This window comes from Leptonychotes weddellii, chromosome 4, assembly GCF_054177405.1.
Source record: "Leptonychotes weddellii isolate Sample4059 chromosome 4, ASM5417740v2, whole genome shotgun sequence".
NCBI lineage: Eukaryota > Metazoa > Chordata > Mammalia > Carnivora > Phocidae > Leptonychotes > Leptonychotes weddellii.
The window spans coordinates 53,643,611-53,655,876 of record NC_138372.1 but is presented as its reverse complement, the minus strand read 5'-3'; positions in this window follow the sequence as shown (position 1 = coordinate 53,655,876).

The window sequence follows — 12,266 nt, the reverse complement described above, 5'->3', positions numbered from 1 at the left end:
ATAAACTGCTATGTCCAATCTCTGAAGAACTGCACCCTCATAACCATCTCCCTATGCATACTCCCAACCCTCTTTCTTCTTCTACATACAGAAACAGGGAGTGTTGAATATATACCAAAGGTATTCTTTAAAATATTTGTTACTTAATCCAAATGAAAAGCTACTAGAGTATTAAAGCACATTTTCTTTCCACTGGTATGAATAATTCTGACTCACAGAAGTCCAGGTGAATGCATACTAATTTTTGTCACTGATCATGACACCAAGTAGTCTATGAATTAAGAAACTGGGTAATTGTATTTCCTAGAATCTGTCCATACTCCTACTGTTACACTTACTATCTGAAGAGGACTATCTCTCCAATAGTTTGGATTAAGTGTATGATAGGGTTTTGTGTTCTAGTACACAAAACTGAAATATGGTCTTCAATCTTCCACGTAGTGATTGCATATGGCAGATTAATGTCAAAGATGCTTTGAACAAGCTAGGTTCATCATCAGAATTTTCCTCCAGTACTGAGTTATGACCTAATGTGTTTCCCTGCAGTGTCCCAAAGAGATGAGAAAAAATGGTTGGAAATATTATATAGTGCTCATAAAAGAGGTGTTCTTTCCCATCATTCAGGAAACGGCAAGGAAAAGATTTGCTAAACCATCATCTACAGATAACGGTCTATTGTGTGACCACTGAAACTCACCTAAATTATTTTAAGGTAGATCATACTTTGAATGCCATGTTAACATATTCATTTGATCAGATATACATATTAGCAGAACCTCAAACCACTTACTCACTTTGTATGTAGTCATCTCATATAGTGACCTGAGAGTTCTGTGGGTAAGAACAGAATATGAGTGAGGCCACAGTTATGGTTTTGATTTCTGTATGAACCATCTAGCTCGGTTTTCTTATAGGACCAAAGATTATATTCATTATAGTGACAAATTTCATGCTGTTGGTATCAAGATGAATCCAATGTGGGTGGCTTAGTATAGGCTAGATCAATGGTTCCTTCATCTGTTCATCTGGCTGTGCCTCAAAATTGCTGTCATTTTTATTTTTGTTTTTCTGTTCTTTAGGCCATATACCCTTCTAAATTCTGATCTCTGAGACGGTTCGGAAGCAGGCTTTAAAAGCACTTACAAAATATTGGACTGGACTGATCCTCAGCTTAGGGGGGAAGAAACCCCAAACACCACAGTCTAGTAGGTCAGTCAAGGCATCTTCATACACCACATGCTGCCCCATTAAATAATGATGCTCTCTGTTCCTAGTTTGGTAACATAACTCCTGGAAGAATTTTCAAGCAAGAAATAGTTCATTGTTTAGAAATCATGAAGACCTTCCCTAACTAAGCTAAGTGGCTTTTATCTGTACCCTGAGCATACCTCTATCATTAAATTTGTTAAAATGTATTTGGATGTTCTATTAATGTTTCTGATTCTTCAATGATCTTCCAAAACCCTTGGGAATAAGGATAATTTTTAATTCTGCTTGGAGTCTACTACAGAATTTTTTACTTGGTCTCCAGATAGATAGATGGATGGATAGATAGATAGATAGATAGATAGATAGATAGATAGATAGATGATAGATTTGTTTTTGTTGGTGGTGTCCTAAAATGAACTAGAATACTGAAATAAGACTCATGCTTACACGGTAGCTCTTACACCTCAAGCAAGACCTCTTTGGTCATCAATATCCTCATGAAGATGCTGGGCTAAATGATTTCTCTAGGTTTTTCCAGGTTTCCTCCCCCAGCTACCATATATTTACATATAATGAATTGACAAAGGCTGGATGAGTAAGACACTACTCTTAAGGAAAGAAGGATGTCTTGACTTCTTAATCCACTTCTGTTTGATACAAGCCCTGATCTACTTAGTTCAACCACAGAACTGAGCAATTTCCTAGGAAACTTGTCTTCTGTATGCCAAGAATCTCAAATACTTGTGTCAAGGAAACTTGTCTTCTGTATGCCAAGAATCTCAAATACTTGTGTCAACTTTCGAATCTGGTGGAATCATGAATTATACATATTACCTTCCACTTAATGTTGATCAACCATCTATTTGGCTTTATTGGGGTGCATATTACCAGAAGTGGTTTTAATGTGTTCCAGAGGAACAGGAATCTTAATATTGAGCAGAAAAAAATAGTAATTCAAAAAACTGCTTTTCCAAAAACTTTATGGCTGAAATTATATCCTAATGAGATTTTTAAAAACCCTTCAGTGTCCCTTTCTGATTTTAAGCAGATGCAACCTAAAATTACTCAAATATTTACATTTATGTCAATGACTTTAATCCATTTTGTCACTTAATTGTATAAAGCTATCTTCTACAAAATAGTATACTGGTATTTTGAAATAAATTGATTTTTAAAAATGGACATGGATAAAAAAGCTACAGATGGGGTTTTTATATACAGTTGTTTGCTCGGTAGAGGGAATATTGAATCCTTCACCCATTAAATGTATCCTCACCACAGATTTGCTGCACCTGCTATTTTACATCTCAGTATATTTCATACTGAATATTTATGGTCCTTTCAAAATAATATGGAGGTGGATTAAATGGTCAGAAACAGCCCAATGCTGACATCTACTGGATACACAGAAGGATGCATTTGACTATCAAAAGAATCCCTATATTCTACTTTTAAAGCATAAAGTAAAGGTATCATAAACGTAAAACAAAACTTATTTTGCTTTGCTTAATAAAAATATCTACTGGTTCTCTCTAAATTCATGCTCATATCTAAAACGAAACTTCACTTGATTTCAAAATGGTTAAAATTAGGAGGTTGACAGTATTGGACTCAGAGACCTAAGAAGAAAGGGGAAGAAACTGTGATGTTCTGAAAGGGGTTGAGCTCAAGAATAATGGCTTCAGCCACTGATAATGTCTCTCAACCACTGATCTACCTTTTCAGTAAACGGTGCTTTCCCTGTGTATAAACAGGAAAGGTAGCTCCAAATCCCTCCTCTTTTGGTCTTGAGAAATTTTGTGAATCCTGTACCTAGCTGCTCTTTTCCACACCAGTGTGGCTTCTTTGGCAGATTTTTCTTGGCATCTATGAGCCTATTATGAATTATATCTTTCTTTTGCCAAGGTATATTCAATTGCTAGATAAGTTGTTACAATGGAAAGTCACACACCCTTGGGTTCAATTTCTGGCTCAGTGTTTTATATAGGTATCTGAGTTAATTGGGAAAGTTATTTGATTAAAATACAAATAAACTGCATTTTATTGCACTATTATCAAAAGAATTGATGGCAATATATGTAAAACACAACCTTGTCTGAAAAGTAGGTGTTAAGTAGTTGTTGTTGTTATTATTATTATTAGCATCATCGTTACGTTGGTCATTTATTTTCAACTAACCCTATAGAATACCTCAAACTCAGATTCCCCTATAACATGAGGTCCTCGAAGACAAGGGCCATGGCTTATGTTTGTATCCACTGCACCTGATATCGTACCAAGACAAATAGGTTCAGTAAATGTTTGTTAATCTGAGTTCTATTTCTGAAATGGGTGGTATCATGAATTCTCCTTGCATTACACAAAGATTGCACAATGCTAAAACACGTGGCTATACTCTTAGTTAAAAATATCACAAAGAGGGAGCAGTAATAAGTGGGGAAAGAGGATGACCAGCTAACTACTTTTAATTTCCTGAGCCAATACCGTAACACACTGTCTTTATCCTATTGCAGGAGGGCTTGAACTCATAGTATTCTGATGTTTCATTAGCCTAGCCAATTACATGGCAAGAGAGTAGATGCAGAGAAAGAAGCTCTATCATACTGGAGCACAGAAACTGACCCAGATACAGAGTTGCCCTCTAGTTCACATAGCACATTTACAGTTCATGATCTGTGCCCTGCATGGGTTCCTATTCACAGTTGTTCCTGCCACTAATCACAGACTCTTTCCCATTTCAGCCCTGTTATGTGTTCTAGACACTAAAACTTATAAATTTTACACCTGAGAAAAATTGTAAAACTGAGCCTTAAAAATAAAGTTGAGAACCCCAGAAGTAGGGCTATTTCTCCAAATCACATAATAAAACCACACATATCAAGACCCAGTGATAAGTGGAATTTGATGGAGAAGGACCTTTGAGGAGAGGCACCCTGTCACATTTCAGGCATTACAAGCTTGTGATTTAATTGCATTATAGAGGCTAATAATTAACATATTACAAACTCAGTTACATGAAAAATTTGGGTTTTTCATTTTCTATGACTGACCTTACCTTGCTCTCAAGTCCCCAGTTTTACTGGGCAGTGGGGAAATTTAAGCTTATCAAGTCAAATAATGCAGTCATGTTCACATTAAATGACCAGATTAATGTAATCCCTTGTGGTACTTGCAAAATCTTTCAAGGTTTCTTCCATCTTTTTTTCCCCAAGCCAGGATATAAATAATATCATAAAATCTTAAATGTCCTAATGACAGAGGGTAGAAGGATCCTTAAATCTTTTCTCTAGAAGCTTGTTGGCTTCCTTAAAAATGTTCATTGCCCCTTATGATTATTTACATCCCTCTAGTATATGCTACTGAAATTTATGGCTGGTGAAACTTGGCTATATTCTTAGCATGATTGGTATATCTCCATGCCCACTCTGATTGACCTATTCTGGCTTCCATTCATAGTTCAGATTATCTAAAACCTCAGCTACATCCTCCATATGGCCCCAAACCAAAGTGGGCCTTCTGGCTCACTCTCAGCTATCTCTGCATCATCTCCTCTGATTATACGAGGACATTCTGCATCCTTTCTATATGGGAGCTAAGGGAAATTTCTGGTAGCCAGACTTCTCTCTACATAAACATATCACACCATCACTCTCCTCAGCCTGGCACCCATACAAATACCAGTGCTAATGTTGGTGATTCTGTTAGGTAGTTTACTTCCAGAAACTCAAAGAGCAAGGGGGGCACAAGCTTTTCTTATCTCCATTTCTTCCACAAATTCTACATTTTGTGTTTATATAGCTTGCCCCCACCTTCCAAGGATGAGCTGGGTGAGGCAGGTGGGGCACATGGGTAGAAAAGATTAACATCTGGTCTGTTCTCTCTTATCTTCCTTCTATCCCTTTCCTCAGAGAACTGAAAGGCCTTTACTTTTTCTTTTCATTCCTGTCTGGCAGACACTTCCTCTATATCACAATGTACCTTTCTATTCTTTTTCCAAAGGGTCTTCAAACTAAAAGTCTATAGTCAAAGAAGCCATTGTATTGAAGAGGAAGAACTTATAGGGAAACGTTTTCGAATTATAGCACCCATTACTAGTGGAAAACCTTTTCTCTCGGAGGCAATTAAGATGGTTATTTGATTTTAGTCATTAAATGAAAATTTGTCTACATAGTCCTGGAAAGAATTGTGTTAACTTAAAAAAATAAAACATAAGGATTAAGACTTAATTCCTGGAACGTCCTATCCAGCTTGTACCCCTATTCAGAAGGAAAGGGCCAAGGAGTGGATCTAGTAATTCTTCAAGAAAGGGTTCCCTTACTAAGACTCCTTCTTTTTCAAGAGCTTAAATTGATCACACCCGTATTCACACTTCTCTTTCCCAAGACCCTAATTTGAAGTTGTCAGAGGCCCTGGAGTTCAAATCCCTGTACCTTCTCAAATTAACCAAGATGATTAATTCTAGATCCTACCTTTCAGTAAGACTGAGGTTGTTCATATTGGACTACCCAGCCAGAATTGGATTGAAAATTCAGTAGGGCTGATCTACAAGCAAAAGGTGTACGAACGAATGACATTAGGTAGGTAAGGCAGGAGCTTACATTCCTGTGAGAACCTCCATAGTTGATGAGCCAAAGGGAGAAATGAGAAGCCCTGTTCATGACCGGCAGCCCTTTGTCATTTGCTTTTCATTTTCATGGTTGTCCATCAGTTGGGGGCAACTGAGCCAAGAGAAGAAGGAGGAATTTCCACATGTCACAGTCAAAGGATGGGTCAGGTTTAGTGCAACATTAACCCATTATTTAGCACTAGGGACTCTCAGAGAGTGCGTATGATCAAGCCATGAAATCACTGCCTAGTGTAAATGCTCGTCATGCTCTACATGTTAGCATTTACACCAACCTTTTTCAGGAGATTTGAGAAATCCTTTTCAGCTGACAAACAATGTCTTCAAACAGACAATGTCTTCACTCTACCAGCTTTTAAACAGGCATCTATGGGTAAGATATAAAAAGCATAAAGTAGGAAATTTTTACCCAGAATATCAACCACATACAACTATTATTCTGCCACTAGAGTTTTAATCTTTCAAGACTGAAAAAAAAAAAAAGATCGAAAAGTTTGCTCAGAAGTTTGAATAGTATTGTTAGAAAAACATAAAGAGAGAGTGACATCAGCAAGATGGTGATATAGAAATTTCCAATGTTTGTTCCTTCACAGAAACATCACTTGGGACAACTGTCCATGAATGAAAATATCTTCACAAGCACTAAGGATTCCAGGTGAGAACTTGCAGCAGCTGGGATGACTCAAAAGTAAGAAAAGACACACTGAAGACAATAGGAAATACAGTTTCACATTATCTCGGCCGCCGCCCCCCTCCCGCCACCCCCCCACCCTGGGCCCGTGCAGCCAGGTACAGAGAGAGGCACCCTCTTTGTAGTGGAAGGAGACCATAGTCACCACAGACCCCAGCATCAGGCCCACCCCGGCACCAGCTGGCCCCCACAGGTCTGTTAGCCAGGCCCACCACTGTGGTCCCCAGTACCTGAGTGGCCCCCACAGATTCAGGATCAGGCCCACCCACACAGATCCAGGTCTTAGGCCCACGACTGCAGACTCAGGTACCAGGCCTGCCCACTTGCTGACACAGGTACCAAGCCTACCTGCCCAAGGACCTCAGCAGCAAGTCTGCCCATGGACACCACAAGACAGCCCACCCAGACTCTCCGGACAGGCTGACTGATAAAGGGCATTCCCCTCATTTCCCAGAAACAAGACTCTTTTTGTCATGTTAGAGGTATCATAAGAAGTGCATGAGGCAAGGGAGGCAAGGGAGGCAAGGAGGAAGTAAGGAGGAGCAGAGATTAGAGAAGAAACAGACCTCCAGATCCAAAAGTTTTGTGGGCAACATGAAGGACTTCGGGGTTTACTCTAAGAAGGGAAACCATCTCATTTAGAGCACATCAGTAATGTGATCTTGAATTCTGTTTTTATTTATTTTTATTATTTTTTTAAGATTTTATTTGTTTATTTGACAGAGAGAGAGACAGCGAGAGAGGAAACACAAGCAGGGGGAGTGGGAGAGGGAGAAGCAGGCTACCTGCTGAGCAGGGAGCCCGATGAGGGGCTCAATCCCAGGACCCTGGGATCATGACTTGAGCTGAAGGCAGACGCTTAATGACTGAGCCACCCAGGTGCCCCTTGAATTCTGTTTTTAAAGGGTCATTCTGGCTAATCAGTTGAGAACAGACAATGAGGGAGGGGAGAAAACAGAAGCAAGGAAAATAATTTATAAGTTATTGAAATAATCCAGGCAAGAAACAGTCAGGGCAGTAATGGTGGAGTTGGTGAGAAGTTATCAACTTCCAAGGGCATCTGGGTGGCTCAATCGGTTAAGCGTCTTCCTTTGGTGCAGGTCATGATCCCAGGACCCTGGGATCCTGCTCAGCAGGGAGCCTACTTCTCCTCTGTCTGCCGCTCCCCCCCTGCTTGTGCGCGTGTGCTCTCTCTCTCTCTGTCTGTCAAATAAATAAATGAAATCTTAAAAAAAAGTTATCAACTTCTGGGTATATTTTAAAAGCAGAGCTGACAAGATTTGCTAATGTGAAGTGTGAGGGAAAGAGAAGAATCAAGGATGAGTCCAAGGTTTTTGATGTATACAACTGAGTTTAGAGTTGTCATTTACTGAGATGAGTTAGATTACAGTGGAAACTGATCTTAGAAACTGGGGAGTGATGTTTCAGGCATGTTAGATTTGAATGCCTCTAAGATATTCCAGTAAAGATGTTACATATGCAGTTGGACACAGTTGGCCTGGGCAACAGAAGGAGGATGAGTTAGAGACACTAACTCTGAGAAGTCATCAGCTTAGAGGCTATTTAAAGCCAGGAGACCGGGGGCACCTGGGTGGCTCAGTCGGTTGAGCGCTGGACTCTTGATTTCGGCTCAGTCATGATCTCAGGACTCCTGAGATCAAGCCCGGCATCAGGCTCCAAGCTGGGCATGGAGCCTGCTTAAGATTCTCTCTCTCCCTCTCCCTCTACCCCTCCCCTCCCAAAACAAATAATAAAAAAAATAAATAAAATAACGCCAGGAGACCAGATGAGATTACAAACAGAGTGATGGAACATGGACAAGAGGACAAAGAAGTGAGCTCTGAAACACTAACAACAGCCTTATGAATTGATTATTATCCCCATTTTACTGTTGAGGAAACAGCAACTCAGGCATGGTAAATAACCTAACAAGATCATAGAAGTTGCAGAGCCAAATAGCAAACAAGGACTGCCAGAGGCCATTATACTACAATGTATGTGGTGGTGAGACAGATCTGAAATCTGGCAATGAAAGAAGCAACCCCAGCAATATATTCCCCAAAGACTCTCTAAGTCACTGCATCCCAAATACCTTTCCAACACACCAAGTGCTGCCTGGGGGATTTGTAAAAATTAGAGTTTGAGGCCTCAGTTCCTAAGATTCCTAATTTGATAGATGCAGAAAAGAGTCCATGAAAGATTTTTTTAATGTTACCTAGAATGATTTCATAGCCAGGTTTCAGACAACTCATTTGAAAGATATCAGACCAGAAAAAAAAAAAAAAGTGTAAACTAAAGGAGGCAATTATATCTGCACATGTCCCTGAAGTTTCATGGAGAGACACCATCAACTCTGAGCTGAGCAAGCAGACAGCGCTGAAGAGAAGGGATAGAATTTCTCAAAAAACACGTAACTTATGGCTTCCTCACACAGAGGAAGACCCTTCTGCTAATGCTACCTACAATCAAATTACCTTTTCCATTGCCACAGGTGCGTCCTGAGCCCACCACCCGAAGTTCCCAGCCTGCAATGCACTTAGTAATAATCAGAGTTCTTTTATGAAATCTGTATTCCTAAGCTGAACCCAGACCTGATGATTCAGAATCTCAAAGATCTAGGAATCTTTTTTGTAAGTTTCTTAGAAGATTCTTATGTACCCAGGCAGTATCAGTTTGTGAACCCATGTATTAAAACCACTGTTGAAGAGAATTAAATCCCATAGGTCTTTTTCACATGTCCTTATGTTAAGTTAGAAATCCCTCACTGAGGGCGCCTGGGTGGCTCAGTTGGTTAAGCGACTGCCTTCCGCTCAGGTCATGATCCTGGAGTCCCTGGATCGAGTCCCACATCGGGCTCCCTGCTCGGCAGGGAGTCTGCTTCTCCCTCTGACCTCCCCCCTCTCATGTGCTTGCTCTCTCTCATTCTCTCTCTCTCAAATAAATAAATAAAATCTTTAAAAAAAAAAAAAAAAGAAAAGAAAAAAGAAATCCCTCACTGAATGGTACATATGTGCTTTAAGTTTTCTTGGACATAATTGCAGACTTACCATTACATTGTTCAGGCCCTAGCCATTTGTGGCCACTAAGAACATGAACTGTGGCTAGTCTGAACCGGTATGTGATGTAAGTATAAAACACACACTGATCTTCAAAACTTATAGAAAAAAAGGAGTGTAAACTATCTCTTTAATAACCGTATCTAATATATGTTGAAATAATATTTTAGACATATTGGATTAAATAAAATATATTGTTAACTTTAATTTCACCTGTTTCTTTTTACCCTTTTCAATGCACTTCCTAAAATGCTAAAATTACATATTTTAGTTACTAGTTGAATTATTTATTACTGGACAGTACCTACTGTCATGTGTTCCTATTGATTTTCTCATTGTTTGTTAATCACACTATATTCTGAATTCCCACAGCCCATTGCTCATAACTCTACAACAGCCACTTCATAAGTTATTCCAATCATGGGACGCCTGGGTGGCTCAGTCGGTTAGGCGTCTGCCTTCGGCTCAGGTCATGATCCCAGGGTCCTGGGATTGAGTCCCACATAAGGCTCCCTTGCTCAGCGGGGAGCTTGCTTCTCCCTCTGCCTGCAGCTCCCCCTGCTTATATTCTTTCTCTGTCTCTCTCTCTCTGACAAATAAATAAATAAAATCTTTAAAAAATACTCCAATCATCTTTTTACATAGCAGTCTCCACCACTAGACTGTGAGTGGCTCGAAAACACAGCTGCACCCTTATTCATCTGTCTCCTCTGGATCCAGCACAGTGCTTGGCACCTGACAGATGTGCACAAACAGCTAATTTCTTCACCTTCCTTGCCCAGAGCCACACAGCTTGTTGATTGCAGAACAGAGACTCTAACCCAGGTCTCTTGACTCTCGCTCTAACCTCCTGTTCTGGTGTTATCTATGTCATCTCACTGTCTTACACCCTTTCTCAAAAGATTAGCACGAGAAGCAAATTGAAGTAAAACTCAAATCAGTCCAATTTACTACTCATTAGCAGATTTTATAAAGACTGGTTATAGAAGAGATTGAAACTCAAAGCTAATGTGACATTTTGAATTATCTCAAGTTGTCACTTTTCCATGCTGTGCTTCACTCTCATTAGGAAAAGTAATCAAGAGCGGGACCTATTATTATACGGTGGCCCTCTCTGATATTAAAGCTTAGCACTTGGAGGTATCTAATATTCATGTTGATGCTACACTTTCTTACTGGCACAAAATGTTACCTATTCATTTTTCCTTGAGTAAAGTTTTGGGGAGTTTTCCCTTTTTTGGACAACTTCTTCAGCCTACCAATTAGATATACATATTAATTTCCCCCAGAAGCATTTGCTTCATAGCTTGATGGATACATTTAGGTTCCTTACAAGGAGACATCTTGTGATGCCTTTAGTTTCCTCTGCTAACAACAGGGAAGACCTAGGTTATGCAGGATCTCTAAGGAAAACATTTTCATATACAATATAAACAATTTGACTTTAAATTGTATTTAAAAATTCACAAGCCCATGTTAGCTATTGTGAGGTACCTGAATAAAGATTCAGAATAGTGAGTACAGAAGAAATATTTGTATCTTTTATTTATTTTTTTATTTTTAAAGATTTTTATTTATTTATTTGACAGAGAGAGACACAGCGAGAGAGGGAACACAAGCAGGGGGAGTGGGAGAGGGAGAAGCAGGCTACCTGCTGAGCAGGGAGCCCGATGTGGGGCTCGATCCCAGGACCCTGGGATCGTGACTTGAGCTGAAGGCAGACGCTTAACGACTGAGCCACCCAGGTGCCCCTACATATTTTATTTTTTATTCAGTGCCTGTGAAGATTCTTTATAGTGTCCAACTACCATCTCTTTTTGTTCAGGTCCAGAAACCAGCTGTTTGTGTTCTTTATTGTCAAATCCCCTATTTCTGGTTAATTTCATATCTCTTGCTAAGAGAAAAATGTAGCAGAGCTGTTATTACTCACAAGGCTACGGCTCTTTGAAACCTGTTGTATTGAAACATGATAGATCTTCTTGCCTCTGTAGTTCTTTAATACCATTTGTTTAATGCTGGTTGCATCATTATTTATATAATAGCATAATCATTCATTGTGCCACCCATGAATATTGGCTTCCGATGGCTGTTTCAGAGGTTGTTGCCATATCTCATTGATAATAGCCCCAAATGCAGATCTTATCCTGAGTATTGAGGAAAATGTGACTAATAATTCATTTTCTGATTGTTAAATTTATCATTTAAAATTCTGTGGCCTAAATGTAGGAAAATACCTTACATTTCCATCCATAGCTTCTCTTGAACTCTGCCATAGTCTGTTTGGGCTGCTAAAATAGCATACAATAGACCAGGTGGTTTATAAACACCAGAAATTTATTTTATCAGTGTAATAAATACTCTTGCATGTCCACTTGTATCTGGTGTTAAAAACTGGTTTGGGGAAGGCGCCTGGGTGGCTCAGATAGTTAAGCATCTGCCTTCGGCTCAGGTCATGATCCCAGAGTCCTGGGTTCGAGCCCCACATCGGGCTCCCTGCTCAGCGGGGAGCCTGCTTCTCCCTCTGCCTCTCTCTCTCTGTGTCTTATGAATAAACAGAATCTTCAAAAAAAAAAAAAAACTGGTTTGGGGATTTGGAATGTTTTCTCTCCCCAAAAGTACCTTAGGCTCTCATGAACATTTCCACACTCCTACCCCAGTGACCTCCAGAATTCTGAAGGTAGGGCTG